At 48.1% G+C, this 27,132-nt stretch overlaps 1 protein-coding gene across 1 annotated transcript in view; it reads left to right on the forward strand.

The window, feature by feature from the left end:
• LOC8040971 (transport and Golgi organization protein 2 homolog) overlaps nt 1-27,132 on the forward strand; it is a 107,168-nt gene that overhangs the window by 22,638 nt on the left and 57,398 nt on the right. The gene's annotated exons all lie outside the window — the stretch shown is intronic.

Below are 27,132 nucleotides of genomic sequence, written 5' to 3' on the forward strand. Positions count from 1 at the left end.
ATTCACGCCGAGCATGCGAGCACACGCGCGGTCATGCGTCACCTTGATTGATGCAAAGTCGACAGAACATGATGCAGCAGAAAGCACCAATGGACGGCACGCACGGCGCAGACGAACGACGCAGGGACGAGCAGAGGCGACGGCGTGCAGGCAGGCAGGCCATGGCAGGCGCCATTCATCACGTGGTTTTTGTGACGTATTCAATTTAAACTATTTAGTCGTTTTATGTACTTTAAACAATTTTAAAGCATTCCCATTTAAAAAATAAATACTTTCCACATAAAGAGTTTTAATCAATTTTAACCAAATTGCAGAAAAGCGCCACGTAGCAGAGGGTATTAAACGCACTATCTGGGCCGCGAATCGGCTCCTGTGTTCTCTCTTTACGTTTACTATATTACTCTATGTTTCCAGTTTTTCAGCTTTGCCTCCTGCACTGGGGAAGGCGTTTTGAGCTTGCGCAGTAACTCTCTTCCACGAAATATGAGAGCGTGCGTCCACAGCTCGGTGACTCGGCATTTTTCGCCTTGGTGCGCTGGAAAGGTCTATGGTCGTTTGCAATAAAGTTCATTGATACTTCTTTTACAAGTAACGACAACCAATACAAATGACGAAGCACATTCCGCTGGAACAAAACGACGACATTAAGTTCAGTTTTCTGCTGTGCGCCGCCATTCGCTTCCTAAATCCTGCCCCGTCACGCAGTCGGCGCTTCAAAGAATGTCGCGGCTTGCAGGAAGCTCTTATCAAGGGACTTTAGTTCGCAGGCCAAGAAAAACAAAGCTCCTTAGCAGAGCAAACGTAAGAAAGGAGGAAACCCCAGTCATGGCGAGCTTTGTGGCTTGTCCCGCTCTTCTAAACCTGCAACAGACATTCCGAGAAGTCTGCGTTGCGCGTAATAACGTAGCCGTACGCATAAGACGCGAGGGTGCCCGCAGGAGGGCGTCCTCGACCGGTGCCTTAGCGTCCCATCGAGACTGTTCCCGAAGTGGCAACGTACTGCGTCACAGGAACCGGCCAGTTTTGTTGTCAGATTTCGCCATTCTGGCGGCTGATCGTCGAAACGCAGGCGAATAAAAGCGAGAGGACGCGAGGGTCGCTGCCGTCGCGGCGTCCCATTTTGTGTCTGCTTCGATTTCGGTCGACTGCCTGGATGCAGAGTGGCCCACAGCAGAACAGCCGTCTGCCGTTGCACATATGACCCCTCCAGGAGTGCAGCTGACGAAGTGACAGTTCTGTGACGTCATGAGGCAGAAATCGAGTGGCAACTCTTGAGGAGGCGCTAAAGCGGAGGAGGCGGCAGCATCTCCCCGGGGTGCATCCTTCAATTCCGCTTCCGTTCACTCACCGTGATCCGAGCTTTAACCGTTTGTTGAGGTGAGAACGAGCATGCAGATAACTCTTTTTTCCAAGTTATACTTATTAAAGTCAGAAACGCTTTTTTCAATGCGATAGCATTTCTTGGGAAGAAGTGGAGAAGATGTCCACTTCTTCACATATCCCAGTTAGTTCATGCAGTGCATTTAGGAAATTGGCCACGAGTACTATGTACTGTAGCTCCTTTCGAAAGCGTTCCCGTTGTTGCGTAATCCTGGTACAAATGTGAACACAAGCGCGAGCTTATTGCGTTAGATTGCACCTTGGCTGTACGCCTCTCGAAGCACCGCACAAACCTCTGGCAAGGAAGAAGTTGACCGAAATTTGAAGGTCCATCTTTTCGAAACGCGAAAAGTGTAGACCAAATGCTCACGATGTTGTTTTCAAACGAACTGTGCGTCTGATCATTTCAGTAAAACAGAAGACGTTGAGCCAATCATAACAAGGAAGGCGAGTCATAATATGAATTCGCACTAAATAGTGATAGTGATACATTTCAGCTCAGGAAAGCCGCGGCGCCGCAGAAAGGCAATTCACCCATTCCGTGAAGGCCCCCGGCGCCGCGTCCAACGACGATAAGATGGTATTGCACAGATAAATTTCTAAAAGAAATGGTGATGATTGTTTAAATGGATCTTGTGGATGAGGGTGAGGGGTTGATGTTGGGGTTGAAGGTGGTGAACAGCGTTAAGCTTGCAGCGGTGTTTGCGACAGTGGGGCCACCATGGGCTGCTGACTTTTAGCAGGCCGGTCTTGAGCGCCAAGCGAGGGCTCCCTGCGTGCACGGCTTGCAGACGAGACGTCCGAATTTCCGGCGACGCAGGGACTCCAGCACCCACGTGACGGGGCTCCTGGGGTGCTATGTTGCGCTTTTTGGACTCCCACGGCGACTAGGGAGAAGGAAGTGACGTCGACGGCGCAGCAAACGCAGATGGGATGTTGACAGAAGAAAACGAAATCAACATCCAATCTGCGTTTGCTGCGTTGTTGACGTCACTTCCTTCTCTCTAGCCGCCGTGGGAGTCCAAAAAGCGCAACATACGCCCCCTGGGGTTGGTGCCGGTGTTGGCCGGGAGGCGGTCTTCGGGGAACTAGGCTCTGAAGTCTCCCAGCTTGAGTTCAAGATTTTCACCGAGCATTGTGACCACCCTGTCGATCGCAGACATGTTGTGTGCCACTGGTTCGGCTGGCTCTCTGACGATGGGAGAAAACACGTCTCACGTCCAGCTCGCTTCCCCTTCTTCCGATCTTGCATTCTGTGGTACCTCCAGCGAAACAGCGCAAAGGCCGGGGCAGCGAATAAAAATTACGAATTAACCGAGGTCGCCTTACCTGTCTCCAGTCTGATGACGAGAACAATAAAGGGGCGAGCATTATGCCGCGGGCTCACTCTTGACAGCGTGCTTTGAGGCGATTCTGTTTCCGTTTCTGGCTTTGTTCCAAGCGCCGCATACAAAGATCTAGAAAACTGACTCGACTCGCTTTTTTCTACTAAGCAACCAAGCGTAAAAAAAAAAAAAAAAAAAAAAAAAAAAACGGAGCAGGGCGGGCGAAAAATTTCGGAGGCCATGACAAAAGCCACCCAATTTCGGAGGAACCGGTAAGTGACACGAGCTATCACGGAGCTATCGCACATCGAGCCCTCGTCAAACGTGGCTATAGGTACTTGTACGTACCGAGTAGGAAAGGGCGGTTAACGTTTTGCTGCGGTTCGAGTTAATAGACATCGAGCAAATGGGGCAGCAGTTATGAGGTACATTCATAAGGCCTCTAACAATCTAAAGAGTGTGGCTTCCAGGTTTGAGGCGCAAATTTTTCTCTCAACAGCTGAGAAGATTAAAAAGCGTCGCCGCGAGATTAAAGGCGGGTTCACAGATTTGTTTCGGCTACGCTCAGAGACCTCGATACGACAGCAACGACAAAGTCACCGTGACAAGTGTTCGCCGTACACAACATGGCAAGTGATGCAAAAGGTAGCGTCGCTAAGCAGCCATGATTCACGGTTGTTCCGGTGTTCTGGTCGTCTCTGTCGTTATGATTCTTGTGAACACAACCGCTGCAAATGTGTGAATCAACCTTAATTATGAGCCAATAAATCATCAAGACTGTGGTGTTAAGCATACAAGCAAACACGTTAACTGCCTTCACGGGGTTATCTATCAGATATATTTTTCACGTGGAAAAGTCTATGTTAGCCAAACGGGTAGATGCCTAGATTTGATGGACAGAGCACGCTCTGTCCATCAAATCTTCTCCGGCAGGACATCTAGCAATCTGCAACTTCCACGACGTATACGCAACCTATGCGGAGGGCAAGTCGTCTGCTTCTTGCGCAGGAGTTGTGGTGACGTCAGCACAATGGCGATCTCTTATTGGCTGACTGTAAAAAATAGTGGGTAGACCCCATAGCCATAAGGTTATTGTAATAAACGATAGAGGCTCAGCTGGCACTAATGTTTATGGGACTTTCGGTTGCAAATTGAAGCAGACAGCAACCAGTCCACTTTTCCAGTCTTCCTGTGCATTCCTATGGGAAAACGTACGTGATATTTTTTTCTTTGCCAGGGAATAATAGAAATCAGCGTAGTTTCTTTACTCGTAACCGGTACTATGTAGCTGTATTCACATTATAAAAGTGCAATTTATTTAGTTAATGTTTTTTTTTTTTTTTACTGAGCGATGTTTAAGTTATCAATAATTAAGGCCCGGGTCTATGTTGTACAGCATGATATGTTGATACAAGCTAACAACTCAAGCCAAAAGAATAATTAAAAAGAGTGTAGGGTTTATTCAAGCTGTAATAGCATGCAAGCTGTAATAGAACACGTACTAATCCAATATGTGCTCTGCGTTCCATAGCTCCATGCTTCGTTCTTGTCGTCTGTTTTGATTGTTTGATTTGTCATATATTAGCATCCTTTTTGTGTTTTGACAAGCTGATTCCCTTTGTGTGCTTCGTGCCCTTGACTATATGTGTAAATACGTGCCCTATGATAGCAGTCTGCAATATCAACAGGTATTATACATGCATACTGGGCTATTTTAGCGCAGTGTTCGGCGCCATGAATTCTGGGAAAAAACGCTCTAATTGACAAATATTTTTGTACATCCAATTGTAAAACGCCCCAACCTTTTTATTCTGTCACAACACTAACAATACTTGCTTTTATAGTAAAGCGCAAAAAAAAAAAAAAAAACGCACTTGCGTTTTTTTTTTTTGTATTTTTTTCCTGAAGGAATTAATGCATTACCGGAAGTCAAATTTAGACTGGTTGCTGTCTGTTTCAAAATGCAACAGCACACTAGGGAAACCTGAACCTCTAGCGTTTATTGTTGGTAACTCTATGCTCCCAGCATCTCGCATTGAGATCTACCCCCTATTTTTGTTTATCAGCCAATAAGCGCTCGGCGTCGTCCTGACGTCACCGCAACTCCTGCGCAGGAAGCAGACGACTTGCTCTACGCATAGGGGACGCACTAGTTCCTATAGGGAGTATTCACTGACGGCCATAGCTGTGTGCGCGAATGCTGAGCGCGTGCTGATGCCGAGCTTCCACTGTTCTTTTGCAACGTGTATTCCGCACCATCAAGGGTGCCGGTCTTAGCAGCCTATTGATGTGAGCTCGTTCTGAGCATGCGCTCTAAACAGCACCCACAAATATGGCGTCGAGTGAATACTTCCTATTGCAAGTAGCGTCAAATTCGCCAGTGCACGAGGCCCTTGTCTCGAGCGGCCCTTGGAAGCAAATGGTGAAACAGCACGGAAGTGAGCGGCCCTTGGAAGGCGAATGGCGGCGGAGCACCCGCTCGTGGCACGTGCCTTGCGTGTTTCCGCAAGAAAGGTTAGCGGATTTTGTAAAAAACGTCCGTATCAAGGAGCTTTATATTAAAATGGCTGTCATCTGGATGATCATTGTAGAACAACAGCAGGAAGTTAGAACTGCGACGAGTAATTTTCATTTCGTGAAATACGAGGGATATAGGAGCCTTGGCTCCTACTTGCACGTCATAAAGGCCATAAGAGAGCACCTTCATTTTCAAGCCGATCATCCAGGAGATATGAAGCGCGACTCTCACACTGCACACCACTATCGCTGAAAGTTGCTTATACACGGTCGAGACTGCACATTATCCCCCTTGTTTGCACACACTCGGGTCCTGAAGCGGTGCCACGACAAGCGCTCGAGAGAACTATATGAAGCTGAAGTCAGTCTGTCCAAAGAAGACACACGTGTCCTGTTCCGCTCTAACAACCAAGATGGTGCCGGCCGCCCACTAGCAGAGCGGGTACCGAAGTGCCGATATATATATATATATATATATATATATATATATATCTTTAGCGTAGCTCATTTAGTGGCTCTAGCATAGACTAACTGCGAAGGCTGCGCAAGCTTAAGCGGCTGGCCTCAACTGCCTCGACTGGAGCACCCGAGCCGCCGAGGTTTCATTCAAAGCAACTAGTTCTCGCTTTTAGCATGCGCGTTTAAAAATGGTTCATGCTAAGGTGAGACAAAGTAGAGTAATAGTTCCTGGAGCTGTTTGTGTCCATAACACTCCTCTGTCGACTGTAGAGTCGTGGCGAAAAAAAAAAGTTAACAGGTCTGTCAGCCCCAACTCATTGGCTTGGCCATGCACACCATATACGTGTCGACGGCAGGATGCTCAGAATAAAAACTGGGTCAAAATAAACTCGCATGGAGAGAGAGAGAGAGAGAACATGTATTTATTTAATGAAAGGTTCACTCGTCTATGGGTTGGTGTCCCTGAGGCGAGAGGGAAAAGGAATGTAGGGATTTATAGGAAAAGGTAAGTGACAATGAATAAATCTGGATGAAGTGATGGACCCCAGAGTCCCTGATGTAGCTGATCAGGGAGTCCAGGATTTCTTTTCTGTGCTGCGGCTGTCCCTTCGGGTGGGTCCAGTCTTCAAGGTTCGTGGGCCTTTTCTCGCTGGGTAGCGAGTCCCATGACTCTGCTCTAAAGTCTTCCAGGCCTTTGCATTTTCAGAGCACGTGTTTGGTCGTTGCCATGGATCCCTCTGTGCATGTTTTGCACGTTGGGTCCTCGTGGTCCTTCAGTCCGAAGGATGCTTTTTTCGCCGGAGTTAGTGCCGTCCCTGTCCTGATTCGCCGTAGCCGAACCGTCTCCCATCTCGTGTACCCTGGTGGTATCGGGTCTTCCTCTGTTAGCAGAAGACCCTTCAGGTACAGTTTCCTGCCTTCTTTGGCTTGCTCGGCCATTTCATCTGGGTCTATTGGCATTTCATTCGTCGTTTCGACTCGAGAGGTAAGGCCTGGCGCGGAGCTGGTGCTGCTAGCCGCCTCCGCTGCGGCCTGGTGAGCCCTCTCGTTCCCCGGGATATCGTTGTGTCCGGGTAGCCACTCGATCGTTATGTTGGAATCCAGCTTCTTGAGCTCCTCCGCAATACTCTTGATCTTCTTGACCGTTCTGCTTCTCGTTCTGCAGCTGCGGCAAGCTTTCAGTGCCGTCTGAGAGTCTGTGAAGATAATCTTGCATCTGTCAAATGCTGGGACGCAGGCACACGCTGCACAATGCCTGGCTAGGTTGCTGCCAGTGGTCGTTCCCAATGAGGCGCGGTGTTCTCTCAGACGATCGTTGATGCACCGCCCGGTCTGGCCAACATACGACCGACCGCACGATAGCGGAACGTCGTACACGACGCCTTCGACACACTCGACGAAAGGAGTTGCATGGCTCTTCTGGCATTGCCTGATGGAGGTGGCAGAGGGGTTGGTAGAGTTTACTTTTTTGCACAGACGACCCAGTTTGTTAGGTGCAGAGAAAAGTACCTGAACGCCTGCCTTGGCTCCAACCTTTATTGTTTTAATCCTTATTTTCAGTTTATTTCTTCTTCTTCCTTCGCTTCTTATTTCTTCTTCTTCCTTCGCTTCTCATTAAACAGTCAGTTGTAAGTCAGCGCTCGTGTTGTCTGTGAAGATCCAGGCCCTGTTACCTGGGTCGATTCTTTCACGGATATCTTTGGCCGCGGCTAAAATTGCACGCAGTTCAGCCTCTTTAACCGAGGTCTGCGTTGGAAGCTTCTCTGACCAGGTCCTGTCCCTCGCAATGTCGACAAAGGCTGCTGCGGCAGCCCCGTCGCCCTTCGCGGCATCCGTGTACCTTATTTCCTTACATTCAGTGTTCTCCGCGAGCCACTGGACGTGTTTCTTGGCTGCGAATTTTCTCTGTTTAGTTCCTTGTCCCTTGAATGTTGGCTTGTGATCAGTTACGCCTATGTCTTGCCATGGTGGGGAAGCCTCCTCGATCGGGGGCCTACCTTCCGTGGAGTATCCTAGGATTTCCAATAGTCTTCGCCCATGTTTAGTCCTTTCGAGGCGTTGAAAGTGTGCGATTTGTTGTGACTCGGCTTTTTCCTCTATCTTGTTCATTCCTGCATATTTCCTTAGTTCGTCGAGGGGTGTGTATCTCGGTAGTCCAGTTACCACTCTCATGGTTTGATTGTTGAGTCTTTCAATTTGTTTCCACTGAGCCTTGGTGAGGTTCATCCAGTTGCAGCAGTAGAGCGCTCTGGATGTGAGGAGGGCTTCTGCCATGGTCCGGATTGCTTTTTCGTCCGCCCCCCACGATTTACTCGTTGTCCTACGAATCAATTTCAGGGCCTGGTCCCATACCTTCCTCAGTTCGGGTAGCCATTTTGTACTCCCAGCTGTTTCTTCAAATGTAACTCCAAGGAGTTTTATGCTCGGACGCCGTTCTAGTTCTTTTCCCATGAGTTGAAGTTGCACTTGCTGTGCAATCCCTTTTCTGTGGTCCTTTGGTCTCGCAACGACCACGTATTGGGTTTTTCCAGGGGACGGCTCCATCCCGACTTCCTCCAAGTACTTTGCAACTTCGTCGATGCCCCGTTGCATAGTGAACTCCTGGTCTCCCAGCGAGCCTCCTTTGGTCCACAATGTGACATCATCCGCGTATATTGTGAACCCGAGGTTTTCAATGCGTCGCAGTCTCGTTGGTAAATCTGGCATTACCATGTTAAATCATGTGGGCGATATCACTGCCCCCTGTGGTACGCCTCTGTTGTTGAGTGTCTCCGGGCCCATTGTGTTCCCGATTTTCACCTTAAACCTTCTATTAGCCAGAAAGTCTTTGATGAATTTTAGTACTCTGCCCCTTAGTCCACATCTCTTAGCTCCTTCTTTCACCGCCCAATGCGGAACGGCATCAAAGGCTTGTTTTATGTCAAGAGCAACTACAAGTCTTGGATCTATGCTCTTCTTGTCTGTCATCACGTCTTCGTATAGCAGCTTGAGACTGTCTGGTGTTCCCATGGCTTCTCTGAATCCTGTTTGCCTCGGGTCCAGCCTGTCGTAGGTCTCGAGGTACCATTGTACCCTCTGCAGGACCATTTTCTCCAAGACTTTGCAGATGCTGGACGTTAGTGAAACTGGTCTGAAATTTTTGATTCTATCCTGCGTCTTTCCGGGTTTAGGTATTGGTGTCACCCAAGAGATCTTCCAGGAGTCAGGGATCTTTCCTTTCTTCCATGTTTCGTTATATTTCTTCAATAGCTCTTCTTTGGCCTCGCCTGGGAGGTTACTAAGAGCCATATATGTTATCCCGTCGGGTCCGGGTGCGCTTCCTTGTTTGGCTGAGTGGATGGCCTCAAGCAGCTCCCCCATGTTGAAAGGTTCGTCCATTCCCGGTTCTTTTGGTGGTTTTGCAGCCCAGCTCTTTGAGCGTTTTTTGCCTCCCTGTTTTTCCGCCGTGATGTGCGGGAAAAATATCTGACTTGCTTTTACCTCTAGCTCCTCCTCCGTCATTTTCAGGCGAAGCGCAAGGTTCTGTGCTGCGTTCCGGCTCTTGCGTTTGTTCTTGTTCATCCCCCTGTAAGTCCGCCAGGCCTTTCCGAGTCCGGTACGTGCGTTGAATGATGCGCAGTGGCTTCTCCATTTATGCCGGCATAGCTCTTTGGAGTATTTCATAGCCATGGCAGTCGCTTTGTTGAGCTTGATCTTATGCGCCGTCGCCCTGCTTCTCCTGAATCTTGTTAACGCTTGTAGTCTACTGGCCCATAGGTTCAGAAGGTGGGTGTCCGGTGTCGGATCACCTTGTTTGACATCAACGTGGGTTCTTGCCTCCTTCATCGCCTTGCAGATGCTTTCCTCGATGTCTTCGTGCCGCTCCAGGCTGCTTAGAATTAGCTCCCGGAATCCGTCCCATTTTATGATCGGTCGAAGCTCCTTATCTTTCCGCCCACTTGGGTGTGTGACTGTGACCTCGATGGGGTAGTGGTCGCTGCCCTGTGTGTCCCTCCTTGGTGTCCATTGGGTGTCGAGGCGCTTTGTGGCCCACGTGAGATCTGGTGTAGTGTCCTTCTGGCGTTGTTGTTTGGCTAGTCGCGTCTTGACCCCTTGTTCATTGCGGAGATCAAGCCCGGCTGTTTGCATGGCTGCGATGATGTCTCGGCCTTTCTTTGTGTTGGTGTCTTATCCCCATTCGCGGTGTTGTGCATTAAAGTCCCCTCCGACAATCAGTGGGTCTCCATCCGCCAGCTCGGATAGCTTTCGGATCCATTCTGTCGTCTCTCCATTTTTTAGGGTGGTATTGGGCTTTATGTAGACAGATGCCACCACCAGTTTGAGTTTACCTCGCTTTAGTCGGACAGCAACTACCTCCCTTTTGTCCGAGCAGAGTGCAGTGGTGTCTAGCTGCGTCTGTGGTATGTTTTGGAGTACGCAAACTGCCACCCATCCTTTCTTTTCAATGGGATTCTTCTCCCTGCAGCTTGGCTTAGATTTGATGGTCGGAGTTAAATAAACGTTGAAGCCGGTGATTTCCATGTCCGGTGTTTTAGTCTCCTGCAGCAGCAGAATTTCTGGTGGCGCATTTCTTTCGAAGCGGAGCTTGAGCTCCGCTGCTCTTGCCGAGAACGTGTTGCAATTCCACTGTAGGATCCGTGTCGGTGCCATCTTGGTCTGTCCGGGTTCGTTAGTTCTATCTGCTATGCTTGAGTTCAGCAATTTCCTTTTTAATCTCTCCGAGTACTTGGAATACCATATTAAATCCCATTTCCACGTCTTTCTCGAATTTGGGGATTTTGGATTCTTGCTTCTCGAACCTTGCTTCGAGTGCTTGTACTTCCTTCCTCCAGTCTGGTAGTTCGGTGGACTTAGCCTTCGTGCGCTGGGCCCATTCTGGGATCCAGTTTGGGGCTGCCATCTTCTCATTGGAGTCAATTGTTGGCTTTCCTGGGTTGGGAGGAATTCGAATGACCTCCTGCTCTGTGTTTTGTTGGCCGCGAAGTTGGGCCTGTGAGGTGGCAGTTGCTTTGGCTGCTGCCGCGTAACTTTCTCTCAGTAGCTTCGGCTGTGGTGGCTTTGCGGGCTGCTTCTTTTCTGAGATCTTCCTCTGGGGACAATTGTTGCTGGTTGCCACGTGGGCCCCACCGCAGTTCTTACACTGTGGATCCCTTGTGCACTCCTCCATCTCTTCTTCGTGGATGTGCCCGCATTGGTCGCATCTGCTCTCTTTGCTTGGGCATACGTCCGTTTTGTGCCCAATGTTGTGACAATTGAAGCAGACTATTGGTCTTGGACGGTACGGTTTCACGGTGAACACTTCGCGGCAGAACATGACTTTCGCTGGCAGCCAAGTTCCCTCAAAAGTGATCACCACAGCGTTGCCTTTCTTGCCCATAAGGCGGGCGTAGACTACTTTGGCCGTTCTGCATTCCAAATCCGGTAGTAGCGTTTCGGGTGTCTCGTCGCTGTTATCACCGTGCAAGTAGATGACACCGCGTACTTGGTCGTTCCCCATTGCCTTGTATGGGCTTAAGGCGTACGAGTCTTCGCCTTTCGTGATCTCAGTGACTTTTAGGAGATTTTGGATTATCTCTTCGTTCCGCGTTTTTAGCGCAATGGTGTTCGTCTTCGGCTGAATTTGAATTTTGTAGTCATCACGACTGGCGATTCCCGTCTTTTCCACCGCTGTTTTTATATCTCGGGTCTTGAAGTCCTTGACATTCTTTTTGCATATCGCTTTTAGTACCACTGTCTGGGTTGACGTGGGAGTTTCCCGCCTATCTTCCTCAGATGATGTTCTCGGTTTTTGGACTGTCGAGCACCGGCGTTTTCGTCGGCGTTTACTTATATACATTTCAACCCCTTCGTCTTCGGGGTTCTCCTCCACGGGGGCGGTTCCTAAGCTGTTAGGCTTAGCTTGTCGTTCTTCTGAAGTTGGATTTTCTGGTTTATGTAATTTCTGTGGTGGTGGAAATTGGGAAGTATCTTGAGAACTCACCTCTTCGGATCCCATGGCGTCCCTTTGCTGGCTTGCCATCCAGCCTGGGGTCAACGTCCCTTGTATGTAGCTGTGCAAGAGTGTGGTTATTAATTTGCCGATATCCTCTTTCGTGATTCCCAATTTTCCGAGGAGTCCAGCGTCAAGCTCGATGGCTGTGGTCCTGGCGGGTTCAAGCTGCTGCTGCGCTTTTACTTCGGCTTGTTGACCGCGCGTTCCCGAAGTCAGGGCTGCTGCGGTGTCCATCTTTTCTGGCTCCAAACTCGTCGAAATGACCCCGTCGGTTGCAAAATCAGCGGGCGGAGCGTCGTCGAAGGTCCTTGGTGATTCACGACACCTTCATAAACGTGGCGCTGTTTTGGGGGTGTCGGGACCCCCTAACGATGCCACGGAGCGTCCAGGTTTGATCTTCAAGGTAGTTGGAAGTCCAAAAGCTATAGAAAGCGCCAAACATAGAAAATTATCAGGAGCCGAAAATTCCGTGTTCCTTTGCCAGGGCACTTCGTCGTCGTCCTCAACTCGCATGGAGAGAACGCGCCACAATCAAAATTGTGAGCCAGCGTAGATTTTGTGTCTCGCAGTTTGCGTATGGAGCCATCGTTGCAGCTCAAGTCGGAGCGCAGCCAACGCTACGACCTAAGATAGCGAATTAAGTAGTTCAAGAAACCACACGCCAGTGCCTTAGTCATCTTTCTGTTCGTCTCTGATAATCAGATAAAGCAGTGGTACTCAACCACTGATGTTTCGCGGACCCCTTGCGGATCAACGGAGATGATAGAGGACTCCATTCGTGATGAAAGGAAAGAAAATTTATAGGCTAATTATGATAATGACTTAATGAACGGATATAACTGAGGGCTAGTGTGAAGTAGACTTTTCTGATTGACATACACACGAGAAAACTCGCCCGAAAATTAAACAAAGACAACTTTTGTTGCCGGGAATGACTGATGAGGCAGAGCTTTGTGGACCCTTGGAATGCGTTCGCGGACCCCAAAGGGTCCGCGGATCCCCATTGGAGAACCACTGGGATAAAGGAATCAAGCGGAGTGAATATGCTTTGACTTCGAGCTTTTAGTATGTCCGCTCGATTTTGTATGAGCGCGCTTAAAATTATGACCAAAGCAATGTTGAACTTTCACGGAAAAATAAAAAAAAAGCTACCGCAAAAGTTAAATGCAAAAGTGTAACACTATTACTTTTTCCGGGAGTTCTCCCTCAATGCCCGCATCGAAACAGGGGCTCTGCGGGGATCTGTCAAAGTGCGGAAGCAAAGCGTGCCTAACTGACGACCAAGTCCTGGGGCCAGTGCATGGAAGCGTACGAGAGAGGATGGAGTGAGGGTAGCGAAGAACGCAGGGATAGTGGAGAATATTGTTGGGTCTTTATTTGACTACTCAGCTATAGGTACGAACTTGATTCGAAAGTGAAACCTACTAATTCAAAACAAGGAGCCACGCTCTCATAACCACCCATCAGATGGTGGCGTCGTTGTACGTGCGAGAGTATGGGTTGAACTTGCCAGACCATGTGCAAGTTTGCTTTTGTAATAGTCGCGTTAGTTCTCATTTCCTCACCTGCAATGAAATTGCTGGCCACAGTGTGCTCGTGGCCAACGTCCATATCTAAAAAGGAGCGTGCTAATGGTCGTTCTAATCAAATAGTGCCGCGTCATTCGTAGCGTTCACATTGCAAAGAAAGCTCGTATGTCGTAGGTTTTCCTACTAGTGTTGAAGCTAGGGATGACACTGCTCTATTTGACTGGAATCGGTATTTGCACACTACTAAGATTAATGAATATGCCTCTCTCACAAAAAATGCATAAATAAAGCTTCCATCTATTTGGAGATTGTTGGAGATTCAGCGTGCCTCAGATTCTGGGAAGAGGCGTCCTTCGTGCCTGCTGTGGTCGTTATTATTGTCGGTTTTCTTCAGGCACGTGCGGTCTTGAGTGAGAGGTAAGAAGGCAGAGAAGCCCTTATCTGATGGGGCCCATTGTTCGACAGACAGCAGGTGGAACCAAACATAAAACAATACACAATATATCTCGCGAATTGTATCTTACAATGATTGCAACGCATAAGGGAGCAGAAGAAGCGCACGGCACCGGGAAGAGAAAGCATTCACTGAAACAGAGATTTGATCTAAAGATTCTTAAGGCTACTCTTCAGAGTCATCTTTGTGCTCAAAGTCATTCTTATCGAATGGAAGGGTAAGCGTTCAACGTACACCACGAGCGGACGCCCATACAACGACAACTTCGTTGCTTTGGGAAGTTATGTTGAGTGCCGAGACAGACTTATCAGTAGTGAAATTTGAGTGCTAAAAAGAACCCAAGCACTGACCAGATCTTCGCACTCGCACCACGATACGCGGGACCACGTGCCTTTTTCTAAGACAGAACAATCAGGAGGTAAGACGGCTGAGATGTCATTACTCTTCAAAGGCGTCCGCCGACAAAGGAACGTCCGTGCATATATTGCTGTTCCGTGACGTCATTACATGGATGTATCAGATAATGACAGTCATAGGGGTGTCATGCCTAATTTTTTTTGTTTTCAATAAAATTAGTCATGACACCGTTCAACGAGACTAGTCGGCGTTATTTTGTTTTCTTGTTGTTTGTCGTTGTTACACGAAGCTGCTTTTTTTGCCGGTCGTCGTTTTTTGTAGCTACACAAGCCCACCCTGCAAACACTGAAAATCCCTAATGGCACATCGCCCCTGCTCATCCTTTGACAGCGCTGTGAAAGCTAAATACCGCCTGAACCAATCAGCTATGCGGCTTCTGTCAGTTGGCTTCGCACTAGCGGATGCGTAAGCTAAAAACATGAGAGGTACGATGGCAGCAGTTCGTTGGTACAGAAAAAAATTTAGTATCAACGCTTGCTGTCAGTTCAAAAAGTAACTTTCGACAGCAGCCGATGAGCTGACCGGTGAGCACAACCAAAAAGGCTTGGGACTTTGAAGGTGAACTCAAATTCTTAGAAACGAGAATGTTGGAGTTCTCGTCAGCGGATTGCGCCTGCGGGAACTTAGACCAAATTTTTAGGAAAAAGAAACACAGCTAAAGTTGTGGCTTGGGCGAGTTGGTACATACTTCAAAATTAGCTTCGGGCTGTGACAACGCAAGTATATGTTGCGATTTTGCGATCAATAAACTCAATTGTAAGCCAGCGCTGCGTCCGTGTTACTTCTTTGTCTGGTATTCGTCTTTTCTCGCTGTTTTTAATTCTAAAAGAAACACAGCCCGGGTTTGCTGAGAATAAACAGTGACTCACTTGGACATTGGAGTTGAGAAGCCGTTTGTAAACCCGTGAAAGACATGGAAGCGTGCAGCTTACTGAAAGTTGTGCTTTTTTAATAATTTCTAAACTGCAAAAATCAGTTCAGCTGAAAGATTGTTCATTCATATTTCGTCCGACGTTTTGGTTTTCATAAGTTTGGTGATCAAAAAAGATGATCAAGTGTTTCATCAGGTCGGATGACAACCTTCATGCAGGAGTCTTTGAAATGTACCCACACGCAAGTACCGCACCTTGGTCTCACAGTCAGTTGGTTTTAGTGGGTAGACCAGCCCCTATTTAGGCAACATGCGGCACACATAAAGAAACCACATCTTCAAGGGAATCGTGTTTTGGAGTTCGCCAATGCCGAACACGGAATAATTGGAATGGCGTGCGTGTCTCCACCGCCCAAGTGCATTCGTCGCATGTTCATGGTGCAAGGCTCGTTTGTCTATAACAGCTGTTTAAATCATTTAAAACTTTATAGATTCGGTCTCCTAAAATTATCAACGTAACATAATGAGTAGATAATACTGAATTCGTTTTATTTTCGATGAAGACGAAAATTTCCCCCTCAAACACGCAGTAGATAGTGCATGTCCTTTTTTTTTGTATTTTTCATTGGAGTAACGCAAAAGTGATCGATAAAGTAACGACGTAATTAATCCATTACTTTTTACGAGAGTAATCTGTAGTGGTAATCTATTACTGTTTAGGCCAAGTAATTGTAACTGTAATTAATTACATTTTTAGAGTAACAGGCGCAACTTTGGCTGTTCTCGACGACAGCGTCCCTAGGGAAAGAGGGGTCGCAGCGGGCCACCGCCCTGGGTGCCTCTGACCTTAGTGGCGCCACTGCTCGGCGATTAAACCTTCATCGTGTTTTCCGGGAACGACAGGCAATATCCTGGGCGCAAATGTCAAAAGCGTTAGAATACCTATAATTTTTAAATATATGTTTTCTGGCTGGGGGTCCACGGTTACGACTTTGTTGGGCTTTAACTGATGTGGTATAATGAGATTAGGGTTGGCGAGAGTCAATATGGAGTCGTTTGTGATCTCGAAGTCATCAGAGCTTAGCAGACGATATGTCAGAAGGCCTTTACCGGGGACTTTTGTACGGTTTCAAGCGCTTGTACGGAGTACTTCTGATGCATGCTTTTGCTTTGAACTGCAGTGAGGGCTTCTGTGACGGACTAAAACTCGGAGCGTGTCGTTGCTTGGTTTAAAGTGTCCTTTATTTAGCAACTGAAGCAAGCGATGCCGGCACAGTCAGTGGTGCTCCCGCACATTTCACCTTTTTTTTTTTTTAATCGTCGTTCGAACACTTGAAAAACACCGATTTGATCTCCAAGCACCCGATATAATGATCGCAGCACATAATGAAACACCCACCTTCAAGCACCGCCTACAAGCTTCAATACTCCTATTTCTGTATGTTTCTCCCGTAGACTTGCGTGTATTGCCTGGTGTCAAGCAACGGCCACCGGTGGTGCCAACGACGGGCTCCTGATCCGCGATCCAGCTTGCTATAATAAAGATCAGTGGACGATACGCTTTTTGCTCACACACCACCGCACGCTTGCGCGGCGCCGCAAGCGTCCGCTAGGGGCGCTCCGGCAGCTTAGATCGGACGGTGTCTGTTGCTCACGCTGTAGATGGGCGATTTGGCCAGTACAGCGTAGAACTGCTAACCTGGCATCATAAAGGCGAATCACGCAGTAGTGATTACACGGCCAAACGCCAGTCTACTGCTCATCCAGATCCAAATGGGCGGGTGCGGAGATGGAACCCCGGAGTTATCCCCAGGTTCCGCAGATCGAGTAAGGTAGTTCGCTCCACGTGCCTAGAACTGTGGTGCGCTAACACACTTGGCCCCTAGTGCCCCAAAACGGATTATTTTGAGGGGTCTTTGATAAGATACTACAATTTATCAAGGTTCTGTATCGCAGCTAATCGTACGATCAGAGCGCTGATTGGCTGGGATAATTCGTAGAGTCCACTGCGACCCATCGTGTGGTGAAACGGGGTGTACCACTCGGCCACCGACCCTCCCTCTCTAGGGGAATACGGAGACACGAAAAAAAACGGCTCATCTTGTGACCTGTACCGTTTTAGTTTTCATCGCTTCCGAAGAAGAGCAACAGGGAACGAAACAGAAAAAGCCCAGACGTGACCTCATTCCTACTCTCTCGGAGGTGCCAAGTGAAAGTTCTTCATTCGTCAAGGGCCCCCGAAGAGAAAAAAAAACAACAAAAACGAAATTTCTCCCGGGGTGATCGGGGTCGATATGCTTTTTTTCTTCTTCTTCTTTTCTATCGCGAGGGAACGAGCGGTATTGACACGTGCGAAAGCGTCCAGGCGTGGACAGGTACTCAGCGGCCTCCGACGACAGTCGGCCGACATCTTAGAGCCCAAAGCCGACGCAAATACGATGCCATTCTTAGACGCCCGCTGGAGGGGCTCCTTTCGCCAACTGCACGCCACTATGTGAACACGGTGAACGGGCCCGCATGGAGCGAGAACCGAGACTTCCCCTGTTGAGCTGGGAAAATGAGAACGTACTAGGTTTCTTCTTGGTAAAAGGAAGACTGTAATTTTCTAATTGCAGAGTTAGAAAGGAAGCTCTCCGGCATGAGCTTCCTGCTCGATAAGGCGTGAGCTTCGAACGCGCACGCGCAGCCCGATGGAAGAGCGCCTGCTGGCCGTCCGACACAGACGCTCTGCCCGACCTCTCAGTGAGCGTTGCTGTGGTCGGCCTTCCACGATTGGCCCAATGCCGACTATGACGTCAGCAAAGGATTTCTCATCGACGGAGATGAGAGTAATGTCAGAACTTCACGCTCGGGAGAAGAGCGTGTTGATTTAAGTCATGGATGAAGAAAGAATAAAACAATTAAAACAAGGACAACACAACCACATCTTTCATGTGAAAGATCTGGTTGTGTTGTCCCTGTTTTAATTTTTTATTCTTTCTTCATCCATGTCAGAACTTCAATTCTGGCAGTGTTGGTTTCAGAGCGCAATGGCTTCAAGCTTCAACCATGCTTATTCCAAACACCATCGAGCTTGTTGTTCGCGAGGTAATGACGTCACCAGAGGGAACCATCGGAGGGTGCCACGAAAACATCTCGCCGCCGATCGACTGCAAGCGGTGCATCTGGCCGCCGCCGTGTTTCTGCTCGTGCGGACGAGTACATGCAACTGCAAACTGGCGAAAGCTATGTCCACACGCTGGCTGCACATGGTTCCACGTGTGGGGCACTATAGTGAGGCGCCATGCTTGCAACGCGGAAAGCAATTCGTCTGCTTCTTGAGCAGCAGTTGCAGTGACGTCAGAACGACGCAGAGTTCTGATTGGCTTTGATCGAAAGGATAGTGGGTAGACCTCAATACTAGATGCCTTGAAATGTACCACCTATTGTTTTCTATCAGCCAATAAGAGCTTGGCGTTCTGACATCATTGCAACCTCTGTAGACAAACTTTCGCTCCGCATAGACCTTTGGCTGAATCAAACGAGCATAAAAACGAATGTCGGGAACGTAGATACACGCCCTGCGCGAGCTGGCGCCTTCATTTCTAACTGTTCGAAAGCGAAAATTGAAAACAAATGGCACTTCACACGAGCGTTCCACGAACACTTTATTTATGCTACTTACTTCTAATCTTTTCCGTAGGGAAGGCGAGCACGTGCGGTGCGTGTACCTACGTTTACAACATTACCTTTGATGCTTGGGTAATTTAGCGAAAGGTCTATTCTCTATTGTCTATACCACTGGTCTATACACCCGTTGTTCTCGAGCAGGGGTGCGAGCGCTTTTGCAAAAGGCGGCCATGTTATGCTAACTGCATGTTACGCATCCGCGCAATGCAACCATAAAAGCGGCGCTATAACGTCCAATTATGCACGTGCCTATTTCGAATACAATCATCTGTCAGCATCTGTAGTTGGGCAATAAAAACAAACGCCTTAAAATGAAAAGAAATTACGCAGTTTGCGGCCTCATTGTTCCATCCACTGATCTCCACTATTGGCGACGTGCGCGACCGAAACCGTCACTGTGGTCGGCCTTCCACGATTGGCCGAACGCTGACTATGACGTCGGAAAGGGCTTATCATCGACGGAAATAAGAGGAATGAAAGAACTTTAATTTTGGCGGTGTTGGCAGTGTTCCTTTGAGAGCGCAATGATTTCAAGCTTCCACCATGCTATTTACAAACACCATCGAACTTGTTGTCTGCAAGGTAATGACGTCACAAGGGGGAACCGTAGGAGGGCGCCACTAAAACATCTCGCCGCTAATAGGGGATGGCGCTTAGTTGCTCTCCGAGCCTGGCGCAAGTGAAGCTACGGGAAGTTCAACGCTTGTCAGGGAAATCGGGCGTGCGCTGGGCTTCCTAGTGCATTCAGTAGATGTGTTGGTCCATGCTTTTTTGTGTCTTTGATTGGGTTTTAATTGAACGTGGGATATACGCACACTGGATCAACTAGAATCTCAAACTTTCCACATCGAATAGCTTGCCAGAAGACTTCTCGGGTGCGCATGCACAGCTACTCCGCAACAAGCAGGCTCTCTTGGGATGACAAGAAAAAACCCAGCGCCCTGAACGCTGTTCGAACCAGCACTCGGAAGAGTTGAAAAGACTGTCAAGCGCTCACTTCCGGGACAAGCCGCTTACTTCCGGTGGCTTCATACCTGTCTGCTCAATGCGCCATCCAGCCCCCTATAGACGCTTTCAGCGCGCGCCACATTGAGCCGCCATAGCCGACCTTCTCTTGTTTTACCAAGATACCGAGCCACTGAAGCGGGCGTTAACGAGTCTCCACAAGGGCCTATGCTGGGGAGAAGGACAAAGTAACACCTAAAGTGGCAATAACCTGTCCTGCTGTGCCAATGATGAAGTCAAGCGAACGGAATAAGAGGAAACAAAGACCGAAGGTAGGTCATGGCGGCGCCCATGCACAGCTGCCTGAAAGCGTCTATAGTATAGAGCAATGGTCCCAACAAACAATCCTTTCGGCTTTTATATTTCTATTGGTTTCTTTCATAGCCTCCGCGAGCACGTAGGTTTCACTTTACGAGATAGCGAAGCCGAAGCTACTTGCAAAAGCTTGTTCCCCTGAACGATGCTTGCACTGCACGAACACGCGTGCTTGGCAGAGACACTGAAAGCTCGAAGTTCGCTCTTGTAAGCGAAAGCTCGCGCTGCAGAACCCAGACATCCTGGGTTCGAGCCCCACCCCTGCCCGTTTCGATCTGGATGAGCATCGTACCGGCGTGCGGTCGTGTATCACTACTGCGTGGTGCACGTTAAAGACCCCAGGCTAGCGGCTGTACCGCACTGGCTAAATTTCTCATCTACAGCTGGGAGACTCGTCGCCCCTGTGAGGCAGACCAAGTTCTAGGCTGTATAAACACACACACAACCCAATTTTTTCGCTCTTGTAGCTTCTGCTACGTAAAGCACCTTCGTGTTTTAAAAGTAACGCAAGGTGCGTCGATACACGAGGCGCGTGCAACGTGCAGCCCTTGGGATGATCATGGCGGCAGAGCGTAGCACTGAGCCAGATTTCAGATGTCATGTTCTTCCCAGAAGTGGCGCGCGGCAAGTGTCTCGAGCATTTCCACGACAATTAATGGCGCCACTTTTCCTAGGATAGAGGGGCTTTACTCCTACGCTGCCACCAGTGCCACTAAATAAGCTACGCTTCAGAGTAACGAAACTTACCCATATTGTGGCTTAAAATAATGGTTGCCAGTTATGTGAAGCTTTATCTGAAGTCACAGGAAACGCTTTTCCGCCCTTCACAAATGTCTAAACAGTTTGCGACAGAGCAAAGCAATAATAAATGAGCTTCTTAACGCCCAATCTAATGCTGAAGAAGTCGTACTTTTGAATCATGACGATCGCCAGTTGTGTCTGCTCTGCACAAGCACCAAAATGGCGGCGCCATTTTTGTGTTTGTGCAGAGCAGACGCAACTGGGCCAGTAAATAGCCTCTCGTCTGGGACACTTAGGAAGACGTTTCACAAGCTCATCAATAGTCGGTGACAGCTTATGAGTTCGGGGAAACCCCCGCTCAGCTCTTTTCACTTTAGCAAAGCGAACGCTGTACAGCGTTCGCTCTGGGAGGAGCTTTTCCCGAACTTTTAACCAGTCACCGACTGTAGAATAATCAAAGCCCGTTTGACGTTATCAGAGGAAGATCGAGATTGGACCCGAGTCAGGCTTCGGCTACACCTAGTCAACGCGTTGAGGACACTCGGCGTTGGGTCAAATTGCTGAGTCATCCAAAAGTCATTTGGAAGGTGCCACATATACCTTCTTGTATAGGCCATTGACCTTTTATGTCTGCCCGGCTCTCATAAAGGCTTAAAATAAAAAGTAAAAAGTATGGATATTATTAATTCCGCTTTCATGATCGAGATTATACGCTTCTCCGTTCATCTAGAAGATTCGCGTACACTCTTACCCTGAGTGTGAACGCTGAGGAGGCCAGAATGACCTTGTTTAGTCGGTCTCGCCCTAGCTCTTTCTCAAACATTCTATAAGTCGAATATTCGAGATGACGAGCACACGAGATAAAGAGCCGAGCGCCGTATTGCCGATTCATTCACTCATTCTCCCCGCGATAGCTGCAGCTGTTACGCCGACGCACCGTCGCTTGCCGCTGCCGCTGTCGGCGTTCGCTGCTGCTTTCTCGACGTCTGTTCTCTTTTTTGTTTCTTCTACAAATTCGCTCCCATTAAATCTCTGGTTCTTTCCGTTTTCTCCTGCCTCTTCGTCTGTTATTCGTGACAATATATCATAGCATCACTGCGTTTCGTGGGGGTAGGCGATGCAGTTCTCTGGCTTTTAATACTCTAGCTGGCTCAATGTACCTGCGCGGAAGCCTTTCTTTTTTTTTTGTCTCATACAACTAGCTTTGCCAAAAAGAAAGCGAGTTCGTGCAACAGCCGTAGATTATATTAATAATAAAAATAATCCTTCATTTTCAGTATAGCTAGGATTCCGTTTTTTCAGAGTTTACTTCTTGTGAGATTCGGAGGGTGTTTCTCGGAGTTCAGTTTTTGCCGAAAATTTGGAGTTTATCGGAGATTATTTATGATAAATTCACGGTTTTACGAAATTGGGAGTTTAATACTGCTATGAACACAATTTTTCAAAACTAAATAAAAGAACAAATATTTTCCCGGCACAACCGTGCCCCAAGTTCATAAGAACTCACTCGAGTTCAATGGTATTTCTTCAGCTAGATTCGGAATCGCGCCCTTGCCATCGGTAATACAAATTTTCCCGCAACACAACTTATAAACGAGTGTTGCTCTAATAAATGTTTTTGAAAGCACAGAAACCCTCAATGTAGACTCAACCAAAGCTGGTTTCTTCCTATCCCACTGCTCCAGCCCGCGGCTGGGCGGGGTGGAGCGGCTAGATTAGAAGCTTTAACAGCCCTTCCTGTGATCATAGCTTTCACTGTTATAAAAACACAACGCCGCCTTCCTCTAAGTGTCGTCCAAGCTGAAAACTACAACAGTGGATTTCTAGCGGCCAAAAATTACACTTATAAATTGCCCTGAATAAAATTTGACGAGAGAAACGGGGAAACATATTTTGTCAAAAATTCGACATTTGAAAAAAAACAAAAAAACTGGCGATGCCTTTTTTTGAGACCACTGACCTTGCGCTATAGCCAAGCCTATTTGCAGAATACTGTGTTTTTGTTTCGTTTTTGTTTTGTTGTTGTAACATCCACATTTGGAGCTTTTCAGATAAATCTGAATTAACAAAACTTTTACCAGCGAGTGTTTTTTTTTTTTTTTTAGATTTTATCAGATTTTTTTGAAGACACGGAACTCTAGTTATACCTTATAGTATACGCTGCGATCAGAGACAACGTATTTTCGGATGACACGGAATACTTTGATCTAGGCCAATAGGAAGCGGTGGTCCGTGCTTGCGTCAGTCGTTGACGTATTTACGGTCCCCATAAGTTAGAGTGACAATGACGGGCCTCGCTGACGTCATGATAAAAAACCCGGATGTAGGTTCTGTCACCCGTCTGGCCCGTGTGCGTGTCTTGCGAGCGCGGCTCCAGGGAACCGCCCTTTTGCTTCAGGTGCGTGTAAACCCCCGTCCAAAAGGCAATTAAATATAAATATTTCACTTTGAGTAAAGAAAACCACACCTTCAATATTGGAAGTATATTTTTACTATGCGTTTAGCGTACCTTTTGCTTAGTGTTGCGCTCAACCAGTATATACTTATAGTTTCCTTTTGCAGCGAACACAAGTATCATTTGAGAATACTTATTATGAGATTGAATTACGCCTTAAGTATACTTTTTGAAGTATACTTTGTTGCATAGGGGAGGAAAATTATTCTACCTTCTTTTTTTTTTTGCCCAATATTGTTTAGAACATACAGTCAAAATAGAGTCAACACACAACGAAGACGTGATGTGTAATCTCTTTTAATGTCTTTCTTTTCCTTCCCTATCTGAGGTGAAGTTATGTCAACATTTTCGTGCTCGCCTGCCTTTATACCCTTCTCTCAATCATTTTATTATACTATTAGTCAACTCGAAATATGCTTTTAGTATATTTCTCGCACTAAACAGGGTTCGTTATATAGGTTTGGGAGATTGTTATACTCTAAGTGCATTATTTCTTGCTCATGAGCGCTCGAACGAAGTCAAAACATTATTTTTTATATACTATTAGGAAACACGAAACATGCGATTAGTATAATTTAAGAATTATCTATTTTTGTTCCGTAGAACAGTGAAAAAATGGAAGCCGTTTACCATTCCCTGTAACGCCGGTTAGAGCGCAGCTCTTGAGGAGGAAGATGGAAGTGTACTGAGGGATAGGTGACTCCTTGAGGTCACGTGACCTAAGCAAGCTCGCGTAACGTCAGGGGGGGGTCACGTGACCTCGGGGGTCGCGTGACTTCAGGGGGGTCACGTGAACTCGGGGGATCACGTGTCCCCAAGGGGGTTACGTGACCTCAGGGGGGTCACGTGGCCTCAGTGGGGTCACGTGGCCTCAGTGGGGTCACGTGGCCTCAGGGGGTCACGTGATCTGAGGCGGGTTACGTGACCTGGGGGGTCACGTGACCTAGGGGTCATGTTACCTGTGGGGGTCACGTGACCTCAGTGGGGTCACGTGGCCTGAGGGGGTCACGTGGCCTCAGGGGGTTACGTGATCTGAGGCTGGTCAAGTGACCTGAGGGGGGGACACGTGACCCGAGGGGGACACGTGACCTTAGGGGTCACGTGACTTTAGGGGGACACGTGACCTGAGGGGGTCACGTGACCTCAGGGGGGTCACGTGACCTCAGGGGGGTCACGTGCCCTCAGGGGGGTCACGTGACCTCAGGGGGTCACGTGACCTCGCGGTTACCTCGACGCCGACGGCGACCGCCGCTCAAGCCGGAAATGGGCCCCTTACCGCTCATTCACACTGGAAGCGGATCCGCGTTCGCAAAGCGGTTGCGAACGCGGATCCGCTTCCAGTGTGAATGAGCGGTAAGAGCTGCGCTCTAAAAGCAAGACTCTTAGGGTCTTGCTTTTTCCTCGGCTACACCATACACCCATCTCAATATACCACTAGGAAACTCGAAACACACTTTCAATATTCCGTATTTTCTGGGCTATAGTCCTCACCCGATGTATAGTCCGCCGAGGCAAATCTGGGTCAAAAATAAAAGTTTTTGCTTAGCTAGTCCGGACGCCGTGCATAGTCCGCCACTGGTGCACAGTCGACACAAAAATCTTTTCACACAGTGCACACCTTGACAAATGTCTGCTTTCTTAGCTCACAAAGATGCTTGTATTATACATCAATCATCATTAACGTACTCTTTCATTCACAAAATCAGTCAGATGTCGTCGTAAGGAACGATCTTGAAAAACAAAATTTCTGTATAGTTTACACGCGTAGATAGACTGTACAGACTTAAATTTCAACTCTTAAGCATGTATAGTCCCTAGACTATAGCCCGGAAAATACGGTACTTTCCGAAATACAGTTTTGTTTTATAGAAGTACGCAAAAAAAAGAGTTGAAATTAATCGAATTGATTGATTGAAATATGATTTAGCTCTGGATAATTGAGTATAATAGCTACTGACCCACGAGCTTCCGGTGCATTGCTTGAAAAATAACAATACTTTTTGTCTGTAGTTTTTTGTTTGTTTGTTTTTCCCCGCGGGGTTGATCGCAATGCAGAATCTAAACCGAAAAGAAAACTTTTTTTGAACCGAACATCGTGTTCCGGATAGTTGGGCTCTCATACATCATGTACAAATGAAACCTTGACGAGCATAAATACCCAGTGGCCCTTTAAGGGTGAACGGAATCTATAATCCCCTTGACAATGCCTGCAATTCACAGCTGACGATAGTCCCTCGTGGCACCCCGTTGCTGCCGACAAAAGAAACCGAATTTGCCGTTACCATTTTTTAGACAACTTTAAAATTACGAACCAAGCTCACTTAGCTTACCTGCCAATGTTTTTTTTTTTTTTCGGAAGCTTAGAAAAGAAAGCGATTAAGTGGCGAAATACACGATAGGCAAATTAAAGAATATAATCGTAATCCGCATTGAGCACTGACTTGAACACACAGCTGAAAAGAGATTGGCTTTGGTGGCTGGACTTATAGTTTTTTTTTTCATATATTATTAGAAGGATATAGTTAGCCTAGATCAGGTATAATTACTTTCCAAATCCCTGTCGGAAATTTGACACTAGAACATTCCTGGGTCGACCAGTTGGAGCGAGCTGGTAATGTTAGAGGCACCGGTTAGAGATATGAAAGGAAAGCAACACCCGCAATCATGCAGGTAGGAAGTGTCGGGAGACGACATGACGCCCCTAAAGCTTAAGGCGGGTAAGACTTCCGTTTTGGAGGCAAACAACCCCACTGATGACCAAACGCAAACAAAACCAAAAGACGCTGTTGGACGGAAAGGACAAATGGTTTTGCTCCAACAGCTGTTTGGGTCATCCTCGGGGGGCGTTACCGACGACAATGACCTCGGCTTTTGGCTTCACTCGGGCTTTTCTCGCTTGACTGGCTCGAGTCACTATTGGTGAATTCCACTCGTAGATCTGGAGCGCTTTCCAAAATCCGCGAGGGAGGCAAAATTCCGCTCCGTGGGACCCGCTCCGAATCGACGAGGGGGAGATACACTTGCATTTTTGGAGCGACCTCCCCCACACCCCTCCCCATCCCTTCTCCCTCCGCCGTACAAAATGGCCGCTGCTCGAACTTAACCAGCCCACCAACGCCTCAGCCGGCTGATCTTTCCGACGACCAGTGACGACTGTCACTGCTTAGCTGCAGACGTAACACGCGACACAGGCCGGGCGAAATTATACGTACCACGGCGCCCATGTCACAAATAATGAAGACGTCCGCGTTCGGCACCGTCACAAACCTTTCGGCCGCCTCGAAGCGGCGGGTTACGGACAGCGATTGCCAGCGGTGGAGTTCAGATTTGTAGTACGACTTTAATAAACACAGAGGTAACAAACCATCACTTTCGCGGTCGTTGCCTAACCACTTCTTGCTTTATTTCACGGGAAAACGCCGACGGAATTCAGTGTAAAAAGGTAAACAATCACTAGCTGCAGAATGAATAGGCCTAACCTTGCGTCTGCCTCCGGCTTTTCTGTCGTTCTTTTTCTCGTTCTTCCTCTCACGATCACAGACGTCAGCGCTTACGATTTGCCACGCTCCACATTCCCGGCTTTTTATCCCTGATCTATACGCGAGGTAGAAGCGTTCGAGCCGTGACAATCCAGAGTAAATAACCGACGCACCCGTACAGATCCAACTCCGCGACCCGACCGGCCCGCCGATCTCTCCAACCTCGCCGCGCATGCGCACCGCCGATTTAGACGGAAATCACGTGGGCCGCTCTGTCAGCTTCCGGAGAGATCCGTGAAATCCCGCAGAGCAAGTTCGGCGGAGTTTGGGGCGCTCCGTGGAGCGGGCGCTGCCAGAGATCTACGAGCGGAAGATGACCAACTTGAGCCAGATCTGCGAGCGGAATATGCGCGCTCCAAATGGAGCACTTTTGGAGCGCTCGAGATCTGCGAGCGGAATTCACCATATGTCGCCTCCTCTTCTTCCAACCTCCATGCCCGCAAACGTGTTCAAAATTATCATTC

Source organism: Ixodes scapularis, unplaced genomic scaffold (assembly GCF_016920785.2).
Source record: "Ixodes scapularis isolate PalLabHiFi unplaced genomic scaffold, ASM1692078v2 PGA_scaffold11__112_contigs__length_91849675, whole genome shotgun sequence".
NCBI classification, from domain to species: domain Eukaryota; kingdom Metazoa; phylum Arthropoda; class Arachnida; order Ixodida; family Ixodidae; genus Ixodes; species Ixodes scapularis.